At 37.3% G+C, this 10,321-nt stretch overlaps 1 long non-coding RNA gene across 1 annotated transcript; it reads right to left on the bottom strand.

Annotated features, from left to right (window-relative positions):
* Positions 1-884: 884 nt before the first annotated feature.
* Positions 885-2,067, bottom strand: LOC131154329 (uncharacterized). The gene is made up of 2 exons (XR_009136423.1): positions 1,570-2,067; positions 885-1,203 (listed from the first exon to the last, which is right to left on the bottom strand). It is a non-coding gene; the product is annotated as an uncharacterized LOC131154329 (long non-coding RNA).
* Positions 2,068-10,321: the final 8,254 nt, after the last annotated feature.

Genomic DNA, 10,321 nt, shown 5'->3' with positions numbered 1-10,321 from the left:
ATTTTTAAAAATCTCTCACATTCTATCTTCGGAAAGTGATAACATTGCTTATGAAATGTGTGATAAGCAACATTTACTGTGTAGCCAAGCCTAATAGCCTTCCAATGAATTAAAAAATAAATTAAGTAGAAGTTACTATTTGATTTTACCTAAATACACCTAAGACAATTATATGTTAAAAATTGTGCATTGCCATGTTTTTAAACCATTAATTGACAATAAGAGAAAGTAGAATAGCGATTTTATGAGGGCATAATTTAAAGGTAGTTTTTTATGCAAAAGTTGGGATTATTCCAAGGAAAACAGAATAGAACATGTATAATCATTTTTTTTTTTAATTACATCGGGTGTCTTGACTTTCCCAGCTCATCCAGTTGACACTCCCGTTGACCGAGCACACTCTGGCACACTCTGGTGGTGACACAAGGTACTCAAACTATTCCCACGCCCATACAACAAGGCCCCTCTCACTGCGTAGGGGTAAATACAGGATTTGCTCGTTGGGGCAGAAATGGAACCTAGGCTTTAAACTAGCAAGTGGCCCATCCCAAACCCGCCCTTACCAGTTGAGCCATTGCCCGAGGGCTATGCATAATCATTTCTTATTATGGAATTATCTGTTCTTATATTATTCATAAAAATAACTTTTGCAAGTTTTTTGTGTTAAAATAACTTTTTTTTTTCTTTTGCAAATTAATACATTTTTATACAAGTTTCATTCTTATTTTTTTCTTTTTACTTTATGAACCAAATAGAACACAATAGTGAATCGATTACGCCCGAAAAGAACATTATCATGTTAGATTGTGAATGATATTTCTCCTTTGTTTTCTTCTGGATGATTTTTCATTTTTACGAGTGCGATAATGGAACATTGTGAAGGATTTCATAGCAATCCGTTCCTTAACTTGCATTGGACTTGTGCAATACTAGTACATGTACAAGGCTAACATCTCAGTTTGAAATTTGTATGTGCACTACTAAGGAACTTCTATATGGGCTGAAGATACCTTACCAACGACAAGAAATTTCACAGTAATCTTGTATAGTGACCTTCACTTTTTGACTAAATGTGAAGTGCATCTAAAATGCACAACCTTTTATTTGGAGGTTGATCAGCCAAAGTCATTAATACCAACGTCATTTCCCATTAAATCATTTTCCAAATTAATCAATAATGCACGGGCTTGATCATCAATACATCTGCTAAATATGTGCCAAAAAAAAAAAAAACTAATTCAGGAGATGCAGGCGGATGATTTTTTTGACAAAAAATATCCTGTCAAACATAACAACAACAATAGAAACTCATCTTTTGACAAACGAGATAAAGATAAAAACTAAGGATGCAAATTTTTTTAATCAGACATTACTTCAATCTCATCTATTTACCCAACAAAAATAAAAATTAAAGAAGGAACCGCTCATCTGATGGACAAGTCATGTCCTCAAGGGGCTCGATCGACACCACGGCTATCGAATAATATTAATTAATAATAATTGATGGGGCAGCAGTAAACTGTAAAGACCAAGAAAGAAAGAAAGAAAGAAAGAAAGAAAAAACTGTACCGAAAAGCAAGAAGCTGCTAGTAGTTAGAGGCAGAGGCATAGCAGGTAAAGGCATGGGCATGGGAACAGTTCTTGCCCTTGGGTGGATCAGCCTTCTTCAGATTCTCAGCAATCAGCTTCTGGGCTTTCTTGCTCCTAATCTCCAGTCTCATGCTCTCACTCTTCTCTATTTTGGCATACACTTTTCTCCCCATCTTCAGCGCCTTCAATTTGCTCTTCACACTCACAAAAAGCTTATCCATATCCATCATCCCCCCCATCATATCCCACTACTTATACTTAATAATTCCCACCTTAAAACTTCGCCGAACACAAACACTAATTAACACCTACCCTCTGCATATTTTATACGTAATCTAACTTTGATCGATCGATGAACTATGGCTGGCCAGATTATGAATTCAGCAGCGGTATTGGATCGAAGATGTGGTTTCTGTGGAAATGGCTGGCTAGGTTTCGCTGAGAAAGCATGTGGAGATGAAGCACGGAGCAGTACAAATTAAGACAGCATATTTTCATTTTAAGTGCTCAGGATGCCCTCATCTGTATTTACAAAAACAAGCCTCTATTTTTTTTGGGTCATGCATTCTTTTATAATGGAGGGTGAGCCTTTCTTTTATATTGATTTTATTTTGCTAAATTACAGATAAGTGTCATTTTTGAAATGGTCTCATAAAGTTTTTGCCTAATGTTTATAACCTTTTAATGATGAATAATGATAATTAATATTGTTATATCAATAATTTTGTAACAGCTGCTGATAAACAACTGAATTTGTAAATTAAGTAATAAATATGAAATAATAAATGAATTTATGAAATATTAACTAGTTCGATTGAAATTTTTGAATTTTTTTAAATATTCCAACATGAAATGGTTTTCTTTTTTTTCTTCAGACCACATGCTGTGATCCCTTTCTCCTCTTCCACATTTTCTAGTTGTGCAAAATGGATAAGACGCAAAAACTTTATAGCAAAAGAATTCAACACTCTTCGATAGCTAGGACTTGCCATAGAAAGTCTGGGGGCACGTATTTGGGATCCACCACCCACTTTAGTCATTCATCCTTTCTACAACTTTTCTATTTGGAATTGCTTTTCTTATTATATATTTTTCACACATTAAATATCTCACTCCAATAAAAAATTATAATCTTTTTTTTTAATGGGTGGAGAGAACTCACTCAATCACTGGTTGTGATTGAAACTCAGTGATGATTGCACACAAATACATTTTATTGATTTCAATAAAATAATTTGAAACAAACTACAGAGGAATTCTCAAAAACACAATTTCTCTCACTCACTGGTTATTCACCCTCTCTATACCACATATTACATTACACACACACACACACACACACACACACACACACACATCTATGTATACCAATTGCTAGAACGGTAGGTGGGAATTAACTTCAAGGGAGGTGGGCTAGTAGGTGGAATAGGTTGACTGCAGCTTAATAATTTCAACATAAATGGCTGGGTTCCTAGGACACCTATTGAGTAGATAGACTGCACATGACACTGCTTCTGCCCAAAAGCTTTTTGACATATTATTATCCTTTAACATGCTCTTGGCCATATTAAGGATGGTATGGTTCTTCCTCTCAGCTACACTGTTCAACTGGAGAGTGTAGGTCGGTGTGAACTGTTTTTGAATCCCTTGTTGCCTAAGGAATTCCAGGAAAGTTTCATCCTTGTACTCTCCTCCTTGGTATGATCGAAGTGACTTGATGCGATAGTCACTCTATTTCTCCACAAGAGCTTTGAACGCTTTGAACTTGTCGAACACCTCTGAATTCCTTTTCAGGAAGTAAACCCAAGTCTTCCTACTATAATCGTCAATGAAGATTAGGAAGTATCGGTTCTGCCATTTGAAAACGGTCTTAATGGACCACACACATCTGTGTGTACTAGCTGGAGTGACATGGTAGATCTCTAGTCGGCTTGTTTTCCAAAGCTCTTTCTGTGTTGCTTGTTCAGAACACAACTTTCAAATATCACATTTGGGTGGTGGATGTTGGATAAGCCTTTCACCATCTTCTTGCTTCCCAACTATTTCAAACTTTCAAAGTTTAGATGTTCAAACCTGAGATACCATAGCCAGTCTTTGTATTTGATGATAGTGCTCAAACACCTTAGCGTATCATGTTGAATGGCGAACTGAAACATTCGATTTTTTTCCATTTGTACTCAAGTAACAAGCTTACCTCAAGCGTTTGTTATCACCATCCGCTTATCTCTAAGGCTAATTCAATAGCTTTTCTCCACAAGCTGTCCGAGACTAAATATATTAGTCTTCATGGCTGGCACATAGTACGTGTTGGAGATAAAAGCATGGTCTCCATCCTTTCTCTTGATTAGGACATTTCCCCTTCCTCAAACTGGGACTTTAGAGAGATCGTCAAATGATATCTCTCCCTCAACTTTCTCATCAAGTTCATTAAATAGGTTCTTTTTATGAGTCATGTGATTGATGGCTCCAGAATCAAGGTGCCAAACATTTTGGTCCTTGTGGGTTGAATTGTGTGCCATCAGCATCAACAATTCTCCTTCGACTTTCTATTTTTTTGCAAAGTTAGAATTTTCATTTACTTCGTGATTTTGGGGATTACCTCTGCACTCATTATTGTAGTGTTCGTACTTGTGGTAGTTGTAGCACTGAATATTTCTCTTATCTACGTTCGATCGGTTATTGCATCCCCCTCTTCTTCTTTGTCCTCTGCTTCGTGAGACATAGTTCTGTTGATTGTGTCTTCCTCTAGTAGGACCTCTTTCACCTCTATCGCCTTCTCTGGATTCAAAATTTCCAAAAATTTTTCTATAAGATCCTCAGCCTCATCCTCTTCCTCACTATGACGTCCCCCCTTTGTCGTATCTATCTGTAGTGAGGGACAATTTCGTTTGGAGGGCTTGCTCTAGTGCTTTATCTTCACTCCTTCTGTTGAGTTTTTTCTTATGGGCTTGGAGTGAGCCCACAAGTTCTTCTACAGACATGGTTTCTAGATCTTTTGTTTCTTCCATGATCACGACTATATAATCAAATTTTGGATCCAAAGATCGCAAAATTTTCTCACAAATTCTCTCATCTTTGAGAGTCTCTCCATTTCTTCTCAATTGATTTGATATTACCATAACTCGTGTATAATAATTAGCAATAGATTTAGTAGATTTCATTCTTAAAGATTCCAAATCACCTTGCAATATTTGAAGAAGAATTTTTTTCACTTTGTTTGCACCTTTGTGTGTTCAATGGAGAGAGTCCAAAACTTCTTTAGACGTCTTGGCAGAGGTAATGATTTTGAACGTGGCCTCATCAAGGCCTTAGTAAATTATGGACTTTGCCTTGCAATCCTTCTTTCGATCGACTCGCAAGATCGTTCTTTGAGCATCGAACATAGATGCTTCGGCTTCTTTTGATGGGGCTTATTTGTACCCATCTTCAACAATGTCCATGACATCCTAAGCACCTAATAGAGCCCTCATTTGAATAGATCAGTTGTTGTAATTCTCCTTTGTCAACTTTGGAATAACCGCTTGTGTAGTACTATTAGCCATCAGATTTAATATATCAAAAAATAGAGTGATAAGGATAGATTTTTCCAAATCGGATACCACCATTGTGTTCAGAAGGTCGAAAAACTTTGGGTTGGGTTGCAAAGAATCAGTTTAAAAGTCACTTAACTAGTTAAAAAAAATTCTTGACCGGTTTAGCTGGGCCAGTCTGACTTAACGGAGATTAACGACATCACTGATTACCGTTACTCCACGTGGAGGAATCTGGGCGTGCCATGTGTCGGCGACTGGACGCGGGTTGGTCAACTAGGTTGGGTCATGACCGCGAGTTTGGAGCTGGGCTACAAGTTGCTGGCCGAGTTGGGGATCACGTTTACAGGTCAAATCACGTCAGTTGGTCGAAGATGACGCATGCGGGTGTGTGAGGCATGTGTGGCACATGTGGAAGACGTTGTTTCGTCAGAATGCTATACTCAATTTGGGATTTCAAGCAACTTTGAATCTGACATAAAAATTTCGAATTTCCTCTTTTCACCTTTGTTTGGTGAATTTAAGCGAAGCTGGGCACTTTGATACCATTAATGGGTGGAGGGGACTCACTCAATCACTGGTTGTGATTGAAACTCAGTGATGATTGCACACAAATACACTCAATTGATTTCAATAAATAATTTGAAACAAAATATATAGAAATTCTCAAAAATACAATTTCTCTCGCTCACTAGTTATTCACCCTCTCTACACTAGATATTACATTACACACAGACACACACGCACACATCTAATTATAGCAATTACTAGAATAGTAGGTGGGAATTAACTTCAAGGGAGTTGGGCTAGTAGGTAGAGTAGGTTGCCTGTAGCTTAATAATTTCAACATAAATGGCTGGGTTGGTGGAGCTGCCATGGTCAAGTTTTGCTGCCACCGTCCCACTGTCAACTTTAATTTTCAACATTTTTTAAACTCAATCAGTCTAATGTATAGTTTCGTAAACTTGGAAGTATATGTTTCTTTGTGTGAGTGGAATTCAATTTCAATAATTCTTGAATTCTTAAAATATTTACATCCCAATCTTACAATATATAATACAAACAAAGACTCTAAACAAGGAAACAATCTCCCTACAGAATAATACAATTTTCTACATTTACTCACTTTCCTAATTTACTCAAAATTGTCAAGGATACTCGGGATTTCAATACTCCCCCTCAAGTTGGATCATAGATATTAATCATATCCAACTTGCTAATGAAATCATCAAAGTTCTATCGTGCTAACCCTTTAGTAAAGATATCTGTAGTTTGTTCCTTAGTAGGTACATAAGTCATACAAATTATTCCTTCTTCAACCTTCTCTTTGATAAAATGTCAGTCCACTTCCATATGTTTAGTCCCGTCATATTGAACTGGATTGAGAGAGATATTGATGGTTGTTTTGTTGTCACAATAGAGTTCGATAGGAAATTTCACCGAGACCTGTAGCTCTTCCAAGAGTTCCCGTAACCATAGTCCTTCACATATCCCCTATGCAACTGCTCTGAATTCAGCTTCAGCGCTACTTCGAGCCACCACATTCTATTTTTTACTCCTCCAAGTTACCAAATTTCCCCATACAAAGGTGCAATATCCAGTTGTTGACATTCTGTCTTTGACTGATCCTACCCAATCTACATCTATGAAGATTTCCACTTCCTTACTTTCACATTTTTTTAAAGAAGAATCCCTTGCCTAGAGAACCCTTGAGGTACCTGAGGATCTTATACACAACATCTAGATGAGTCTTTTTCGGTGAATGCATATGTTAACTTACAACACTTACCGCAAATGCAATGTTGGGTCTCGTGTGGGATAGATAAATTAGTTTACCGACCAATCTCTGATACCTTTCTATGTGAACTAGTATTCCACATTCTTCGACCCTCTTTAGTGCTTCAATCGGGCTTTCACTAGATTTGCATCCAAGCATGCCAATTTCGGTTAGAAGATCAAGGATATACTTTCTTTGAGAGACACTGATACCTTTCTTTGATCTAGCAATTTCCATTCCCAAGAAGTATCGCATTTGTCCCAGGTCTTTAACATCAAATTCAACAGCTAGGACTTTCTTTAATCTTTCCATCTCCATTGTGTTATCTCCATTTAGAATTATATCATCAACATATACTCTTAGAATTGTTTTCTTACCATTTTCAAACTATTCGAAGAACATAGTGTGATCTGATTGCCCTTGTCGATATCCTTGATTTTTAATTACCTTTGCATGTCAAACTATGCTCTGGGGATTGCTTGAGTCCATACAAGGACTTCTTGAGTTTGCATACTCTCTTTTCTTCATCTTTCTTACCGAATCCTAGTGGTATAGTCATGTAGACTTCATCTTCTAGCTCACCATTTAGAAATGCATTCTTAATGTCTAGTTGCTCTAAGTTAGCTGCTAATGACATGAGTACCCAAACTGTATTTAGTTTTGCCACTGGTGCAAATGTCTCTATGTAGTCAATGCCATAAGTCTGTGTAAATCCTTTTGCAATGAGTCTGGCATTATATTGTTCAACTATCCCATCAACTCTATATTTCACTGTGCAAATCCATTTGCAACCAACTGGTTTCTTTCCACTCGGCAGGTTCATAACATTCCATGATTCATTTTATTCGAGACCCCACATTTCTTCTATAACGGCTTCCCTCCATTCAAGACTTTCTAGAGCTTCCTGAATATCTTTTGGAATTTTTTTCCTATCAAGGTTAGAGGTAAAAGTATGATACCCTCTAGACAGAGTTTTATAGGACATGTATTTTGACTAGGGATATAGAGTGCATGATCTAGTTTGTTTTCTAACTGCAATAGGTAAATTTATGTCATTGGGTTTAGACTTATCAGAAGAAAGCTCATGATCATTGATTACCTTATTAGGACTAGGTGTCGACTTATGGTTGCTTGGAGCTATCACCGGTTCTAACTCTTTTGGTGCCTCAGGTATGAGATTCTCCCTGTGCTTTGTTTTTGGCTTTCTGGAGTAAACAAGTATTTCCTTTTGTTTTTCTGCATCTCCCCTTGAGTTTAAGTGATCATTTGTATATGGTAGGCTAGGACATGCAATGGGTAAGGTAATAGATGGGTCAGGGAATGAAGCAATGGGAGACTCATTAGCTGGCACAGATTCCATAGTAAAGAAATAAAAAAACCAGTCTTCACTCCACTTCTCCCCCTGAAGAGAGGGCTTCTGGAAATAAGGAGTGGTTTCAAAACAAGTGACATCAAGGCTAACAAACATTTTTTTGGAGACTGGTCATAACATTTGTAGCCTTTCTGGGTAGGAGAGTAACTAATAAAGACACATTTAACGGCATGAGGTTCCAGTTTATCTTGGTTGTAAGCATGAACATTAACAATTGCAGTACATCCTAAAATTTTCATAGGAAGACTGGAGTGGAATCGAGAGGTAGGAAAATATTCCTAGAATTTTTGGAGAGGAATTGTAAAGGAAAGAACTCGACTCAGCATTCGATTAATGAGATGTGTAGCTGTTAAGATAGCATTGCCCAAAAAATAGTTCTTCATATTTGTAGTGAACATCAATGCTCGAGCTACTACAAGTATATGTCTATTTTTTTGTTCAGGGACCTCATTCTATTAAGGGATATCCACATAAGAACTCTGATGTACAATTCCACTTTCTTTAAGATAATTTCCCAGAATATCATTAAAATATTCTGTACCATTATCAGTATATAGAATTTGAATGTGAGTTTGAAATTGTGTTTGATTCATGGAGTGAAAACTAACAAAAATAGACCGGAATTTAGTTTTATCTTCCAACAAGTAAATCCAAAAAATACGAGTATGATCATCAATAAAGGTAACAAACCATTTTGTATGAGTGCAATTAGGAGAGTGTAAGGGTCTCCACAAATCACTGTGAATCATAGTAAATGGGCAGGATGGTTTGTATGTGGATTTTGGGAAAGAATTATGCTGGTGTTTTGCAAGCTCGCAAACTTCACATTGAAAATCAAAAGATGTTTTATTTAAATAAATAGAAAGAAATAAACGTCTTAAATATTGAAAATTTGGGTGACCCATCCCAGAATGCCATAACAAAAGTTCCTTATCTCTAGAAATAGATGCAGAATCACAAATTGTAGTATTACATTGTTCACTTGTATTTGCCTCCTCGAAGTAGTAGAGTCCTTCATAGGCCTTAGCACTGCCAATCATCTTCCCCGATGATAGGTCTTGGAAAACACAATGAGATGAAACAAATTTAGCGGGGCAATTGGAATCTTTTGTCAACTGGCTAATGGATAACAAGTTGCAAAATAGCTTAGGAACATGTAGGAAAAATTTTTAAGTTATAGAATTAGATATGCGAATGCTTCCTTTGCCAGTAATAGGTGATAGAGATCCATCTGCAATATTTACTTTTAGATTTCCAGTATATGGTGAATAGGATGAGAAAAATTGATAAGAGTCAGTCATATGATTAGATGCACCCGAGTCAATTATCCATGGTGATTTGTAATGGGATAAAGTATTTAGGACTGACAAAATATTACCTCGGTGAGCCAGAGAACCAGTGGAAGACTGACCCAATGTTTGAATTTAGGAAAACATTTTATATAGCTGATCCAACTGCTCAGGACTGAATACACCACTTGGAGTGGTATTATTGGTTTTTCACCTTGTGATTTTTCAGTTGAACTGCCAGTAATAGCCTGATACCCATGATTTTTTGGATATTGTCTCGGCTTCCAATCTGTAGGCTTTCCATGAATCTCCCAGCAGGTATCTTTTGAATGACCTGGCTTTCAACAGTTCTCGCACATAGTTTACCTTTTTATGATCTTTGCCCGATCCCACAGGGCCTTTTTATATAAGGGCCAAGAGGTCAGGCCCATTGGGATTCGGCCCATTCCCATTTGTACTCGATATTTGGACGGACAGGTCCAGCCCGATACGATCTCCTTAGGGCCTTAGAATCACTCGTCTCTTGCTCTCTTTCCTCCTTACCTTTATAAATTCTTCTCGAGTTGAAGGTAGAGGTCGTGGGCTGAGAATTCGTCCCTGCACGTTGCCTAGATATTGGTTGAGGCCAGCCAAGAACTTGAAGACCCGTTCATTTTTTAGCCTCCTCTTGTATATCATACTATCGTCGGAGCACTCCCATTCCTATTCGATGCTTATATTGAGCTCCTACTAGATATGGGTCATCTCCATGAAATACTCCATG

Source organism: Malania oleifera, chromosome 4 (genome assembly GCF_029873635.1).
Source record: "Malania oleifera isolate guangnan ecotype guangnan chromosome 4, ASM2987363v1, whole genome shotgun sequence".
Classification (NCBI taxonomy): domain Eukaryota; kingdom Viridiplantae; phylum Streptophyta; class Magnoliopsida; order Santalales; family Ximeniaceae; genus Malania; species Malania oleifera.
Note: the sequence above shows the minus strand (reverse complement) of the source record. Positions and strands in the feature narration are given on the sequence as shown.